The sequence below is a fragment of the Squalius cephalus genome (assembly GCF_949319135.1).
Source record: "Squalius cephalus genome assembly, chromosome: 23".
Lineage (NCBI taxonomy): Eukaryota > Metazoa > Chordata > Actinopteri > Cypriniformes > Leuciscidae > Squalius > Squalius cephalus.
In genome coordinates, this window is record NC_137144.1 from 30,261,865 (window position 1) to 30,279,038 (window position 17,174).

Sequence of the window (17,174 nt, forward strand, 5' to 3'; positions counted from 1 at the left end):
GTGCTGCTTGTAGCCCCACTTTGGACGAGCCAACCTTGGTTCCCAATTGTGATGCAGTTAGCGAGCACCGCCCCGTGGCCAGTGCCTCTGAGGAGGGATCTCCTCTCTCAAGCCAACGGCTCGATCTGGCATCCTCACCCAGAGCTGTGGTCCCTCCATGTGTGGGCCATCAACGGGTACCCGCTGACCTCCCACAGGGAATGTTAAACACTATCACACAGGCCAGAGCTCCGTCTATGCGACGTCTCTATGCCTCCAAATGGTCAGTGTTCTCTAGCTGGTGCACAGCACGTGGTGTTTCACCCCTGCATTGCGGTGTGACGAAGGTTCTCTCCTTCCTACAGGAGCTGTTGGATAAGGGCAGGTCCCCTTCCATGCTCAAAGTCTATGTAGCGGCCATAGCAGTGTTCTCTTCGACCACGCTTGGCCAGTCTATTGGAAGGAACGATTTAGTCATTCGCTTCCTTAGAGGAGCTAAGAGACTGAATCCTCCCAGACCTCCCACAGTCCCTATATGGGACCTTTCTACGGTACTGGAAGCCATGAAAGGTCATCCATTTGAGCCCTTGCAGAAGATTGATCTTAAACACCTGTCTTTCAAGACGGCGTTTCTTCTGGCTCTCGCTTCAGTGAAGCGCATAGGGGACTTACACGCGCTCTCAGTAAGCGCGACGTGCATGGAATTTGGGCCGAATGACTCTAGAGTTATACTCAAACCTAAGCACGGTTATGTTCCTAAATCCCTCAATACACCGTTCAGAGCACAGGTCATCTCCCTGTCTGCCCTGCCGGTCACTGAAGGAAATATGGACGAAAGCTCCCTTTGCCCAGTCAGGGCATTAAGAGCTTATGTGTCTCGCTCGTCTGCCTTCAGACAGACGGAGCAGCTCTTTGTTTCGTTCAGCGGGCGTTCTAAGGGACTAGCCGCTTTGAAACAGACCCTATCCAGATGGGTAGTGGACGCAATAGCGCTAGCTTACACAACCAAGGGCATGCAGTGCCCGCTGGGTGTCAAGGCGCACTCCACGAGAAGCATGGCTTCATCGTGGGCCTGGTCAAGTGGGATTGCCTTGCAAGATATTTGTATGGCGGCAGGCTGGGCCTCTCCGTCTACATTTATAAGGTTTTACAACCTAGAGGTTCCTGCACTACAGGCCAGACTACTGTCGGTCTAGTATGGCCAAATCTCATAAACTGACACTGTCAGTTATGCAGCTATTTGAGTATTGCAGTCCTGCTCTATGCTGCCATAAAGGAAGATAGTGGCTAAACCCCTCCTCTTCCAGGATTCCCTGTGAGTCCCCTGGGTGATTGTGTACTGTATGAACTCCGGGCTGTCGCCCTTGAGTCTATAGTATCAGATCCCAGCACGCACAGCATTTTACAGTAGGTTCCCCTAGCGTATTCTACACAGTACGAGAGTATCTCTCGTAAGAGAACGTACTCGGTTACTAACGTAACCTCGGTTCTCTCTAGAGAGAGGAACGAGTACTGCGTATCCTGCCATGCATGCACGCGCTCTGGTTGCTTCGACTATGAAAAACCAGAGATATGAAGCCTGCGAGCGGTATTTATAGACCTAAGCCACGCCCGTTTCGGCGGGACGTGACGCAGAGGGCGCGAAGCGCCCTCATTGGGTCTGACGTCACTCTAGGTCTCGCTCGATAGGCTTAAGCAGTTGCCAGCAGACCAGCCAATAGGCGCGCGAGCTGCCTCGCCTATGTCTGTATGCTGCCGCAACGCGTTTTACATTAATACAAAATTAAGGATAATTTTTTGGCTTCAGTATTCTCGTGGAAAAGGATTTTCCCCTAGCGTATTCTACGCAGTACTCGTTCCTCTCTCTAGAGAGTACCGAGGTTACGTTAGTAACCGAGTACGTTTTTTTATTATATTTATAAAATAAAATTACCATGCATTTCCATTTTACACTAAGGAACAAATATTATACAATGACTTTACTTCTGTAGCCTATAATAATTCCAATCGTAATGTCAAAAGCAGTTCTGTTAAAAAATAAAAATCAATGTTAATTCAATAGACCAAAATATAAAACAAAGATATGCAACAGGCACGTTTAAACGACAAACAATAAAATCAGAACCAGTATTCTGTTCTAGATTTTATTTATAACTAGAAAAATGCATTTCCGGAGGAACTGCAAAGTGTGCTTGCTCGGGTGCAGTGCACTAACGTTAGCAGGTATCGGATAGATGCGAGATGCAAGAAAAAATGCGAGATGCGAGAAAAAATATGTCAAACTGTCTTTTATTTTTGATTTAATTCCTCAATCAGCGCTGGACCGGCATTTTCTGTCTTCCGCTGAGCCCTGGCCGTAGACAGATCATATGTTTCACGTTTGCGTTGCGCTTATCTTATTCACACTATCGAGTGTAGGTGCAGCATTCTAACATTGAGTCATAATGAGCTGTTTGTGAAGAAATTATCCGCTTCCAAATTATGTCATTTTAATCACGAAATTGAAACATTAAAAAACAATTTGCTCTTTGCGGCAGCAACGAACCAACTGATCAGCTCGCAGCGTAACAACATTGAATGCTCGGCCGAACAGCTGATCATAGCTGTACAGGGCGCCTTAATATTTTTTATTCTTGTGCTTCCTCACATTGGAGTCCCGAGTTCATGTATAAAGTTTGGTTTCGATACGTGACAGAGTTCCTGAGATATGGACGACTTCCTGTTTGGCGACTACGCCGCTGATTTCGTTTGGCTGTGACGGGCAAACGCTTCCGAAAATCAAAAATCCTTCTAGTAACTTTTGTGAGGCTTGGTCCAAGGATCATGAACGTCCAGTTTCGTGAAGTTCGGACCAAATTTGTGACCTGTGAAAATTTAGTTTCGCTTTCTGTTCAATCCACTATGGCGGACGAACGACATGGACTCGTGATGTCATCTTTGCGAGCAACTTACACCGGTACTGACCGGACGTTTTAAAGTTGGAACGGTGTCTCTGTCTCAAAGGGCCTAGGCGCAGGAGCTGGCCAAAAATTTTTTCTCGGGAATAATAAGAAGAAGAAGAAGAAGAAGAAGAAAACTTAAGAAGAACAATAAGTGTGCTGCTTTCAGCAAGCACACTTAATTAAGTGTTTTGGCACACCATGACGAGTGGCGCTATGCATTGTTCTAAAGCCAGGTTTTATTCTGACATGTTGAATTAGTGTTCGACAAACGCGGCGGCGCATTCATTTGAATGAAGAGCGGCTTCTCGCTCGTGTGAGCGAACACACATTGGAACGTTTGAGCACTCCGCAACTAGTAAAATGATGGCCGAGTGGTAGAACTTATTTGTCGATCATGTAGATGACACGGGTTTAAATCCCGAAACAATTTGGACTACTGACATTTTTATATTAGCCTATTAATGCATTTTATAGCCTATTACTGATGCAGAGAGATTTGTAGTTCTAAAACTCTGTTACACCATAGTTTTTTGCTTATATTTATAAAATAAAATTGCCATGCATTTCCATTTTACACTAAGGAACAAATATTATACAATAACTTTACTTCTGTAGCCTATAATAATTCCAATCGTAATGTCAAAAGCAGTTCTGTTAAAAAAAAACAAAAAAATAATGCATTGCATTGTTCTAAAGCCAGGTTTTATTCTGGCATGTTGAATTAGTGTGTACGACAAACGCGGCGGCGCGTTCACCTGGATTTATTTTTCTCTTAACAGCTAAAATAACTTAATAGGCTACTCTGTAGTTTTTTTGGTCATACAGATAAGAGTAGAGTATAGCCTACATCGTTCAAAACTGTAAACTTTTATTCATATTAGGCTCGTCTCTGTCTCCGGGAACTGCGCGTCACAAAAATGAACCAACGCCTCAGCTCAGTCACGATACGAAATCGGCTATGTCTAAAGCCTGATGATGAAATCCATATGAAACCGAGAGGTACAGAGGATCTTCTCAAACATGTTTAGCTATCATGTGAGCGCTTCCCAATGAGGAAAGGACAAGGAAAGAGCGAAAATCTCGCTCTAATTAAATAAATCGCCCTGATTTAAATTGTAAAAAAGCTCAAATAAATGTCAATGTTGCGATATTGTTTCATTTAAGTTCATAATTATTCTATAAATGTTATTTAGTTTAACAGCAGCACGACGCACTGTGGTTCGAGATATACTTGAATAAAAAAATAAAAAGTTTTATTCACAAATCGCACCCTGGTTGTAAGGATTCAAAGATCCCTGTGGAATTTAAATATTGAGTTGAACATTTGTTCATGACAACAAATGAACATGCGTTTGAAGATTGTATTTAGTTTTGCTTGGAAAAAGCTGGCCCAAAGTAGCGTTTTAATTCTTCAATTATTGAAATAGGCCTAATTAAATATTTAGTAATAAACATTTATGACAGAAATATTACTACACAGCCTAAATTATTTAATTCCTTCATTATCAACACTTGAATAGCCTATTGCTAATGTCTAGAATAGCGATTTAAGTGTGAATTGCAAACACTTTGTTTTGTTTTGCAAACTCAGATAGCCTGTGGGGGGTTTGGAGAAGGCAGTAGGCTATAGTTGCTTTATTGTGGGGGTGCAGGACAAGAGGTGTTAATGTTCCGGCTTTCATATGGAGAGTGTGTCGGATAGCCAGCCTGATGAGCAGGAAAAGATCTCCAAAAGTCCATATGTAGGCCCTATAACTTATTAAATTATAAATATTGTAGTTTTATTGATTGTATTTAAAGGTTTTCCACACACAATTTCAATTTAGCAGATACAGAGCTCTTTAATTCGCGATCAACCTCGTTTTATTGTGAGGTGAATTCTATGGGGGTAAATTGATGCCTAAAACATTGAAAATGGACAGACTAAAAGTCACAAATAGATATTACAACTTGTAAACACAAAACACAATCTACAAATAGATAAAAAATCCGCAAACAAAGTCCTCATGAGCTGCAAATGTAAAACAAGATTTACAAATAGATACAAAGTCCTCAAACAAACTCTTTGTGATCCACAAATATAAAGCATGATCTACAAAAAGATTAAAAATCCACAAATAAACATATCCTGATTCACAAATAGAAATCAGTGACTTGTACTTGAAAACCAGAATTTAAATGAATTTAAAGTGACTTGTTTGCAGGTGAAGATCATGTTCTGTTTGTAGATTGTGTCACATTTGTTTTCAGAATTCTGACACTATTGTTTCGCTGTTGTGACAAAATAATGCCATAATCATTGAAAATGAAGAGACTATGAGTCAAAAATGCATATTACAATTTGTAAACACAAAACACAATCTACAAATAAATTTAAAATCTGCAAACAAACTCCTCATAATCTGCAAATGTAAAACACAATCTGTAAATAGATTCCAAATCTGCAAACAAACTCGTCATGATCCGCAAATGTAAAACAAGATCTACAGATAGATAAAAAAATCCACAAACAGACTCTTCATGACATACAAATATAAAATGCAATCTACAAATAGATTTAAAATCCGCAAACAAACTCTTTATGATTCACAAATAGAAATCAGTGACTTGTACTTGACTACCAGAATTTGAATGAATGCAAAGTGATTTGTCTGCGCATGAGGGTCATTATTTGTTTGTAGATTGTGTTGCATTTGTTTTCAGAATTTTGGCACAACTGTTTCGCTGTTTTTTCCATTAAAAAATCTACAAATGCCCTCCTCACAATTTGCAAACAAACACAGTCTAACTTGTATTTTCAAACCATGTAAAAAGACATTCTTACACATTCTGTGCAAAGCTCAGCATGCAAGTGTTGGATCTGTGTTTGCAGATCACAGGGCATTCACAGATCCCTCTACACGCGTTTGCAGATCACAGGGCATTCACAGATCCCTCTGCACACGTCTACAGATCTTTTTGGCACTATCTTTCCGCTGAGTGTGTGACTACGATCCACACGTGTAGTCAGCCAATCAGGGGTATTGCTTCAATGTGATGTCACGCCCCCTCAATAAGCCCTTTTCAAAATAAGAGCTGACACTTCCCGGATGGGTGGGCTGGGCTCACTGCCATTTACCGTTGCCGGTGTTTGACCGAAATCCGACTCCCCGGACAAATCGCACTTCCCATCGCGTGCACGCGCAAGCGAGTTTAAATGCACTTCCATTTATATGCACTATTAAATGTACTATATCCATTTATCGATCGATTTTTCACACAGCAAGCACCCAGATCCTGCATGGAAGCTTTGTCTAGCCTACACTTCAATAAGTAACAGAAAGATATTAATAAAAACGAAGTTAATTCAGCCAGCGCTCATACCTTTGTTTACATCCTGTTTTCGGTGGAACGCCATAGTAATCGATTGTCGAGTTCACGCGCGTGATCATTGGTAACTAAACCTATGCGCGTGAACTCGACAATCGATTACTATGGCCTTCCATCGAAAACAGGATGTAAACAAAGGTATGAGCGCTGGCTGAATTAACTTCGTTTTTATTAATATCTCTAACATCTACTGCAGTCAGATCCACCCGTGTTCACTCGGAAGGAATCACTCACATTTTCTGTGCACTTGTAATGACACTTAAAGGATGTTAAGAGGCTAAAAAGCAGGCTTACTACTTGCCCTATTGAAGTCAACAGGGTGCAAATTTTAAAAATAGAATAACTCGGTGTAGGCAACACAGATTTTTGTCGTTGTTCTCTGTATTGACAGCACTCCAAATGTACAAAAAAATGAGCTCAATGTTAAAATTGACCGGAGTTCTCCTTTAATTACAGCCTTCAGGAACCGTTAAGCAGCACTAAATTAATATTAATATTGATGGTAAAGTTACCGGGTACCACTGGTATCACTGGTTCCCAACTCCCAACATACACACGCACACACATCTGTGTAACTGTCATTGTACCGTAACCAACGTCAGCTTTGCTTTATCTCATCTCATCCCATCTCACCAACAGTTTAATACTGTTACTTGCACATCCAAAACGTTGTCTTTTACGTCGCGGACTTAAAAAAAAAAAAAAAAAAAAAAAAAGAAAAAACAGACACAAAAAACAACAACTAATGAATCACTCAATTCTCATTGGCTACCCGCCAATGTGGCAGGTAGATTGACAGTTTTACCCGCCAATTGCAAAATTCACCCGCATTTGGCGCGTGGTCAGGTGTTCATTTCAGGCCCTGGTCACCACATAGGGACAGAAAAGTAATCAATTTAGTGGTCAAATGAAGTTTTTACCAACTAAGAGCAATGGCTAAAGTGAAGAATTTTCTTTCTTTTAAGTACTTTGGAACTGAGATCCATCCTTTTATTTCTTCTAGAATTGACTATTGTAACTCCCTGTATTTGGGAATAAACAATTCTTCCTTATCTAGATTGCAAATGGTCCAAAACGTGGCTGCAAGACTTTTAACCGGTGTTCGCAAACGCAAACATATTACTCCTGTTTCAATGTATTGGCTCCCAGTCCACTCTAGAATTGACTTTAAAGTGCTTCTGCTTGTTTTTAAATGGTAATATTTTAAAAAGCTAATGTTTTGTTTTATCTGACCATAGAAACCATCCCGTTTGAAGTTCCAGTAGTGTCAGTTACTTTTCAAATGTTCTATGGTCAGGTGAAACAAGAACATTAGCTTTTTTGGCAGCAAACACTTAAAGGCCATGTTGCAGGTTTTTTTTTTCATCGAATTTGTGCAGTTTACTTGTTGGTAATAAACATTTAAACTGTTATCCATTGTATTTTATGTTGTTGGGTATCACAAAACGCAATATAATACGAAAAAGTAGGCTATCTTACAGCGGTTTGCAACGATTCTCCTTTCCGCCACAATGCATTCCATTACGTCACGTTGGGGAGAGAATATTCCAAAGCCCGCCTTGAGAGCGTTTAGAGTGACTAGAGAGACGAGTAGATAGACGAGAGTATTCAGATATCGCAGATTATACAACACATCTCTAGTCACCTATAACTGTTTAAGCTGGTTCATAAGACTTTGTGTAAAAAGAATGGTAAAGTAAACAAACAATTAACATACTCGTGCGTGCCGGCTTGAAGGGGACCATGATCCTGCGTGAAATGGGTTTATGCTATCTTCTGGTCGCGGGGTGAGCTCCTCGACCAGCGACCAAAACGCACTCACTTACAGCACAAGCTTTCCAACGCAGTTTCCATGGGACGGCACCGCCGGCGCCCACACAAGCACCTGCCAAACAGCGACAGACACGCGGCAGCTGTGTTTGCAACATTTTCACCGGAGGAAGAGGTAAACGCTTAGAAACACTTGGCAATGATGCTGTTACTGGAGCTAGTAGGCTACCATCAAAACGTGGGATAACTAATCATTAATGTGTTTACCACGTTGGGGGAAAGACTTAATTAGGGATTATCTGGAGGGGGTGGATAACAGGTGGGACTGGCAAATTAGCTCATAGCTAGCATGATGCCTTCTATTTCTAGATGAAGACAAAGTTTACCGGTACTTATCTGAACTAATGCCATGATCACTGCCACTAGATATAAAGAAAACGTTGATTTTTCACTCATTTTTCCCAGTCAGTTGCCATAGTTCTAATACAAATTGTATTGGCTGAGGCTACCTTTCCTCCGCTTCTCCCCAACGTGACGTCATCACCGAATTGCGTAAAAAAAAACGTTCATACCAAAAAACGTAAAAAACTGGTCTTTAAGACCATTTTTGAGACATTTTAAAAATGGTATACATATCTTGAGTGATTAATGTACCCATTGATCAACAGTGGTGGTTAACCTGCAACATGGCCTTTAAGATGGGTTTGGTGCACACAGGGATAAAAAACTACCCCATGTGTAAAATGAAATACTCTGCTGTATCTTCAATGCTGTGGGCCTAATTTTCTGCCAGAGGTCCTGGACATCTTGTTTAGATACATGGCATCACGGATTCGATCAAATACCAACAGATAAAAAATCTAAACCTGACAGCCTGTGCTAGAAATCTTATAACGGAGAACAGGATGGAGAGATTCTGTATGGAGGAATGGTCTCTGATCTCTTGTCAGGTGTTCTCCAAACTCATCAGGCATTATAGGAGAAGACTCAGAGCTGTTATCTTGGAAAAAAAAGGTTGCAAAAAGTATTTAATAAAACTGGGCAAACAATCGTTCCAAACAAAAAGATTTTTGCACATTTTTTAAATAAAATATCAAAAGGATTAAAAATGCAGATTTATTTTTTACAGCCATATTTGATCATATTTACCAAGGGGACAAACACTTTTTCACACCACTGTATGTAAACCCATGACGCCCTCTACTGGACAACCTTGTCTATAGCATCCCATTTACTACAGTTTGTTCACTGTTTCAAAGTCAAAGTTAAAATCTAATGGTGGCCGAGCTTTTTCCATAGCCGCACCTAAACTTTGAAACATTTTACCGATTCATATTAGAACTGCACCAACATTACATATTTTTTTAATTAAAATTAAAAATGTATCTCTTCACTGTTGCCTATAACTTGTGATGTCCCTTGTTGTCTGTTGTTGTTTTGTTTTATTCATTGTTTTTGGTTCTAGAACATTATACAGCATATTGGTCAACTGTGGTTGTTTTAAATTGTGCTTTATAAATAAATTGAGACAGAGATTGAGAATAGGACACACAGACCAGTGCGGAGCCCAGGAAAGAACCGATGTGTAACAGGCCTCGGGGGCCAAACCCTGTGGTGAAGAATTCCTCATAGGTTTCCCCCTCTCAGTAGTTTATCCCCACCTCACTGGTCCATAGGTGTCAAATCAATTAAGACTAGGTTAAGATAAACACTATACAATCATCATGTTTGATGTATAATGGTTATATGTAAAAAAAATATATACGATCATCAAAAGTTAACTGTGATAAGAGTTCGTAAAACCACTATACGATTAACAGACGTGTGAAAGAATGAAAGTCCATGCATGAATACTGCTTGTCTGCCGTTTCTTTGTTTTCTTGTGTTACAGGTATGTGTATATGCCGTGATGTCTTCACAAGCGGCAACCTGGTGTAAAGCATCACCTCAGATTTCCATGAACAAGCCTCATGAGGGAGAACGAGTCATCGCAGCGACTCTACATGGGAAATGGACTACAGGAAACAGCTATTCAGGCAACATGGACATTCAAGACTTCCACTCTTATGCTACATGGATTTATGTGTTCTCATGTAGTGTATACGACATGTTAACACCCTGCGTCGTATACATGTGTCAATGTTTTACTTAGTAAAATAACTACACTTATGTAAATCTAGGACATGACACAGAATAAGTGATATGTGCCTGTACATTTTTTTCAAGTTACGTAACTGGGAGATGGGCCTTATGCCAACAAGCATAAGCTATACAGAATAAATATTCTAAATATATATATATGAGAGTTATTGGAACTGTCAAAGGGGGAACTGTGGGATTACAAATTAAAGAATCTGTTTAAGATCTGCTGATCCTACATCTTACATAAAATCACATGAAAAACTAAGGTGAACTACACTCTGTTGGGCATTCAAGGTGAGCATGATGGATGTAGCATCAATTTAGTGATTAGATTAAATATAATTTCCAGTGAGGTTTTTTTTTAATTTTTTTTTTTTTATCTTTGATCTTCCGACTGAGTCAAACTATGTGTGAATGTTTACTTAGTTTTTTGCGACCATGTGATGTTATGATCTTCAGTCAGGGGTAATTGCCTGTATTGTCTTTAGATGATTCGATTTAGTGGTCATCTCTAAGGCTGTGTGTAAGGTCAACACTTTTAAGAACTGCCAATGAATGCCTATAAGATACCATGTCAAAGTTCACTTAGTTAGACTTGATGACTGCAGCATAAAACAGAACATTCTCAATAAAGAATCCTGCTGAAGATCATGGTCTTCACTTCTGAGTTTCCTACACCACCATGGTGGACATCGCCTGCCCGAGAGTCGGCGGCGTGACCTTCGTCGCCTGTAATGCAAAGTAGGGCTGCAACTAACGATTATTTTGATAATCAATAAATTAATTTTTATAAAAAAAAATTATTTTGTGTAATATAAAGCCTGTGTGAATGTATCTATGTAGTCTATGCTGTACATTATAAGCAAAAAAAATGGTTAAAATACATTCTTAACTGTTTTATGGTGCATAATTTTAAACACCTTTAACCTTATTTTAATTATTCTCAGGTAAGGTAAAGTAAGTCAAGTCTGCTCTAAACAATAAGCATGTAAATTTCCATACTTACAATGTTTAGATCACAGAAGACTTCTCCGTGCTCAGTTCAGCTCAATCTTTTGAAAACAGAGACTTATGGCAGGCAGGCTTCTTAATTTCAATTATATATATTTTTTTTATTAAATGCAGGTTAACTAGTTTACATAAAAGGTACTAATATATAAAATAAAAGTAAATCAAGACCAAATAATTTACAAGCTTTTAACTTCATAAGGCTCAATGGCAAGGCATCTCACACCGGAGAGGCCGTCCTTGGTGAATCAGCGTCTGACTGGACATTATCTCTCCAGCTCTTTTTAAAGTCCATCAACTTTCTGACATCTTCAGAAATCTACTCCTGGAAACTCCCTCTACATACATTCAGTCTTTTACAGACAATCGGTCAATCCCAAAGATTTGAACTGTCATTAGTTCTGGAAAACCCCTTAGGACTTTCGCATATAAAGCTCTTCGTCTCTTTGTCCTCTTTCTGCGGGCTTTCATCCTCTGCCTTATCCTGCGTCTGCAACACAACAATCGGTAATACTTGCATCCTTCTCTTAGTATTCAGTAAAATGCTTTCTAATACATGTTACATTTCTCTCTACTCTACTTTTTTGCTTACTAAATGACTTAAACAATTCAGTGTGGTATTTTTCTTTTTAAACCATTTTCTCAATATATGGTTATAATGATTTTTATTACAAGTGTCTTACAGTATATAACACTTTCTTAATAAATTGTTTAACAACAACTTATGGTACCTTTATTTATAAAACCACTTTTTAATACAGTTAACATCGTGGTTTACTATGACCCATAAGTACTTCATATACCAAAAGGCATAATTAGAATAGAATAACTGCATATTTCACAACAAAACCTAAAGACAACTGATTACTAACTATTTTAAAGCAGAAACTAAAACAACCAAATTAAAAATTATAATAAACAAAAGCACAAAATGTTAACTTGTATGAGGATCACTCGTCTGAATAGTATGCTACTTGTACATTAGGCTATCCCAACAATAGTGCCTTTACAGTTCCTGCTCTCATAATGTGATTACTTCTGTTATATGTATATATTTTTAACCTTAATTTCTAACAAACATATTTTAGCACAATGTGTTTTTTAGTCAGAATTATTCTGCTGCTGTTTTGTTTGTCTGCGCTCCATCTGTTCGAACGGGCCCACCGGTTTGACAAGAACCTTGTTGTCAGCATATGCAAAATGTAAATACTTGTGGGACTTTATAACATTTACAGATTAGGATATAACCATAAAATGTAAGTTATGTGCTGAGGAAAACATGTCAGAGGTATTAATTAGCACACACACCTGTCAAAGCATGAGAGGGCAAGACGGGGTAAACGCTTATGCTGATGCACTTAAAAATATAAAGCATTCTCATGTTGTGCACAACTTGGATCATGTACAGTACATATGTGTCCTCTGCTATTTTCCATATGTGTTGTGTCCATAGAATACCGTGTGTGTGTGTGTGTGTGTGTGTGTGTGTGTCTTGTTACGCATATGTTTTCAGGCTTCACTAGTTGTGATGTTTTGTTTGTGGTGCTAGCACTACTTTATCTGTTGGTCAGTTTAATTAAATGCAATTACCCAGGGGGCAAAACACCTGTTTTTTAGGAAATCAGACATGGGCTGCTGTAAAAGGTTGTCATATAAAAATGAAATCTATGATGTCTGAGGATCACAACCTGGGTGGCCAACCCGGTCAACAAGCTGCTGGAAACTTGTAATTAGGGTCAAAACAATGCTACCTCAAATTCGGCTTTAACTCCCAGAATCACCCAAACATGCTAAAACGGTTTAATTATATTCATGAATCGTGAGCCTTATCTCCCTGATACTTTATGCTAGAAACAAACTGAGCACACCTTTAGAAAGAGTGGAAGATAAGCTTTCATCTGATGCCTTGATTGTACATGTAATTAGAATGTAAGAGTTAACAATGCCTCTTAATTCATAGGTAGGCAAAAAAAAAAAAAAAAAATTGAACATTCCATTTGTAATCGGTAGCATTCTTTTCCCTTTGTTGTTGTTAAAATAAACTAATTACCATGTGAAGTTAACTTTTACTGGATGAAATCATATTTTGATTTTTTTTTTACTAACCAGACAGTCCTCATGGCCCATAACACATTTAGAGGGAATTCAATTTCAAGCCTATAATAGCCTGTCAATTCAAACAAGATCCAAGAAAGAAGTTTACCATTAACTGGTGTTAATTGTATACTGCTCTGTTTCTGTATGTACAGTATATCGTTTGCATATTTATGCAATATCAATTATTTGTATTGCAATGTCTATTTCTAATATTCTTTCACAAGTGGGATAGCTTTATTTATTCTATCGAAATAAAAAAAAAGGATTTGAGGATTTTGGGTTAGGTTGGTTAGTGTTCAATCCTGGTGTTTGGAGTGTGAGACAAAGGTACTGAACACTAAATGCTGAAAGACTAAAACACACAGGAGTCATGTGTGGAGTAGGTTTAAAAGTATTTACTGATTAAAACTGTTACATTAAGTAGCAATTTGTACCAAAAAAAAAAAATAAAAAAACGGAACAGACAAACAGATTACAATTCAGGGTGATAACTAATTTCTGTAATAATGTTTATACAATTTGTTTAGCTGTTTCGGAGTCACCGCTGCTGTCGCTGCTCTCTAGTGTTTCAGCATGCTGTGTCCTACTACATTTGGTTGCCAACCCCATAGCAACGGCATCCTATGTAGCATGGAGCAGTTCTTCTGACAACCTTTAACCAGAGATGGGCACAAATACATCAAAAAGTATTTAATTAAAATACAAGTAATTTGTAATTTGAAAATACAAAAATATATTTTTTACAGTCTTCTGTAGTGTAAGTGTGGCGTTAGGTACGTGTAAAAGTCTAGAATATTGCAATATTATTGTTTAGTGCAGAAGATGCGCTTTTAACGTACATGTTGCCACATACTGTCATAATAAAATATAATTACGCATATAACACTATATTTGTATTATTTACACAAAAACTAGTTAACGCTGCTTTGAGGTTGTTTCTAATAGCGCGGCTGTGAGAAAGTTGACAACTTTCTTTCTTCCGACTGCCATTATCTATTTTCTTACTCTTTTTGAAAGTTGTGAAAACACTGTTGTGGCGTTTTTCTTTTGCTATTTGAGTCATCCTAGGTGTATATTACTTTCTTCTTTCAGAAGAATACAATCAGAGTTATATTAAAAAGTGTCGTGGCTCTTCCAAGCTTTATAATGACAGTCAATGGGTATATTTTTCATCAAAGTGCATCTGTCCATCATAAAAGTGCATCTGTCCATCATAGAAGCGTATCTATCCATCATAAAAGTACATCTATCCATCATAAAAGTGCATCTGTCCATCATAAAAGTGCATCTATCCATCATAAAAGTACATCTATCCATCATAAAAGTACATCTATCCATCATAAAAGTGCATCTGTCCATCATAAAAGTGCATCTATCCATCATAAAAGAGCATCTGTCCATCATAAAAGTGCATCTATCCATCATAAAAGTGCATCTGTCCATCATAAAGTGCATCTATCCATCATAAAAGTGCATCTATCCATCATAAAAGTGCATGTGTCCATCATAAAAGTGTGTCTATCCATCATTAAAGTGCATCTATCATCATAAAAGTGCATCTGTCCATCATAAAAGTGCATCTGTCCATCATAAAAGTACGTCTATCCATCATTAAAGTGCATCTATCCATCATAAAAGTGCATCTGTCCATCATAAAAGTGCATCTATCCATCATAAAAGAGCATCTGTCCATCATAAAAGTGCATCTATCCATCATAAAAGTGCATCTGTCCATCATAAAAGTGCATCTATCCATCATAAAAGTGCATCTGTCCATCATACAGTGCATGTGTCCATCATAAAAGTGCATCTATCCATCATAAAAGTGCATGTGTCCATCATAAAAGTGCGTCTATCCATCATTAAAGTGCATCTATCATCATAAAAGTGCATCTGTCCATCATAAAAGTGCATCTGTCCATCATAAAGGTGCATCTATCCATCATAAAAGTGCATCTGTCCATCATAAAAGTGCATCTATCCATCATAAAAGTGCATCTATCCATCATAAAAGTGCATCTGTCCATCATAAAGGTGCATCTATCCATCATAAAAGTGCATCTATCCATCATAAAAGTGCATGTGTCAATCATAAAAGTGCATCTATCCATCATAAAAGTGCATCTATCCATCATAAAAGTGCATCTGTCCATCATAAAAGTGCATCTGTCCATCATAAAAGTGCATCTATCCATCATAAAAGTGCATCTGTCCATCATAAAAGTGCATCTATCCATCATAAAAGTGCATCTGTCCATCATAAAAGTGCATCTATCCATCATAAAAGTGCGTCTATCCATCATAAAAGTGCATCTGTCCATCATAAAAGTGCATCTGTCCATCATAAAAGTGCGTCTATCCATCATAAAAGTGCATCTATCCATCATAAAAGTGCATCTGTCCATCATAAAAGTACGTCTATCCATCATTAAAGTGCATCTATCCATCATAAAAGTGCATCTGTCCATCATAAAAGTGCATCTATCCATCATAAAAGAGCATCTGTCCATCATAAAAGTGCATCTATCCATCATAAAAGAGCATCTGTCATCATAAAAGTGCATCTATCCTACATAAAAGTGTGTCTGTCTATCATAAAAGTGCATCTATCCATCATAAAGTGCATCTATCCATCATAAAAGTGCATCTGTCCATCATAAAAGTGCATCTGTCCATCATAAAAGTGTGTCTGTCTATCATAAAAGTGTCTATCCATCATAGATGTACTTTTATGATGGATAGATGCACTTTTATGATGGACAGATGCACTTTAATGATGGATAGACGCACTTTTATGATGGACACATGCACTTTTATGATGGATAGATGCACTTTTATGATGGACAGATGCACTTTTATGATGGATAGATGCACTTTTATGATGGACAGATGCACTTTTATGATGGATAGATGCACTTTTATGATGGATAGATGTACTTTTATGATGGACACATGCACTTTTATGATGGATAGATGCACTTTTATGATGGATAGATGCACTTTTATGATGGACAGATGCACTTTTATGATGGATAGATGCACTTTTATGATGGACAGATGCACTTTTATGATGGATAGATGCACTTTTATGATGGATAGATGCACTTTTATGATGGACACATGCACTTTTATGATGGATAGATGCACTTTTATGATGGACAGATGCACTTTTATGATGGATAGATGCACTTTTATGATGGACAGATGCACTTTTATGATGGACAGATGCACTTTTATGATGGATAGATGCACTTTTATGATGGACAGATGCACTTTTATGATGGATGGATGCACTTTTATGATGGATAGATGTACTTTTATGATTGATAGATGCACTTTTATGATGGATAGATGGACTTTTGTGATGGATAGATGCACTTTTGTGATGGATAGATGCACTTTTATGATGGACAGATGCACTTTTATGATGGATAGATGCACTTTTATGATGGATAGATGTACTTTTATGATGGACACATGCACTTTTATGATGGATAGATGCACTTTTATGATGGATAGATGCACTTTTATGATGGACAGATGCACTTTTATGATGGATAGATGCACTTTTATGATGGACAGATGCACTTTTATGATGGATAGATGCACTTTTATGATGGATAGAAGCACTTTTATGATGGACACATGCACTTTTATGATGGATAGATGCACTTTTATGATGGACAGATGCACTTTTATGATGGATAGATGCACTTTTATGATGGACAGATGCACTTTTATGATGGACAGATGCACTTTTATGATGGATAGATGCACTTTTATGATGGACAGATGCACTTTTATGATGGATGGATGCACTTTTATGATGGATAGATGTACTTTTATGATTGATAGATGCACTTTTAT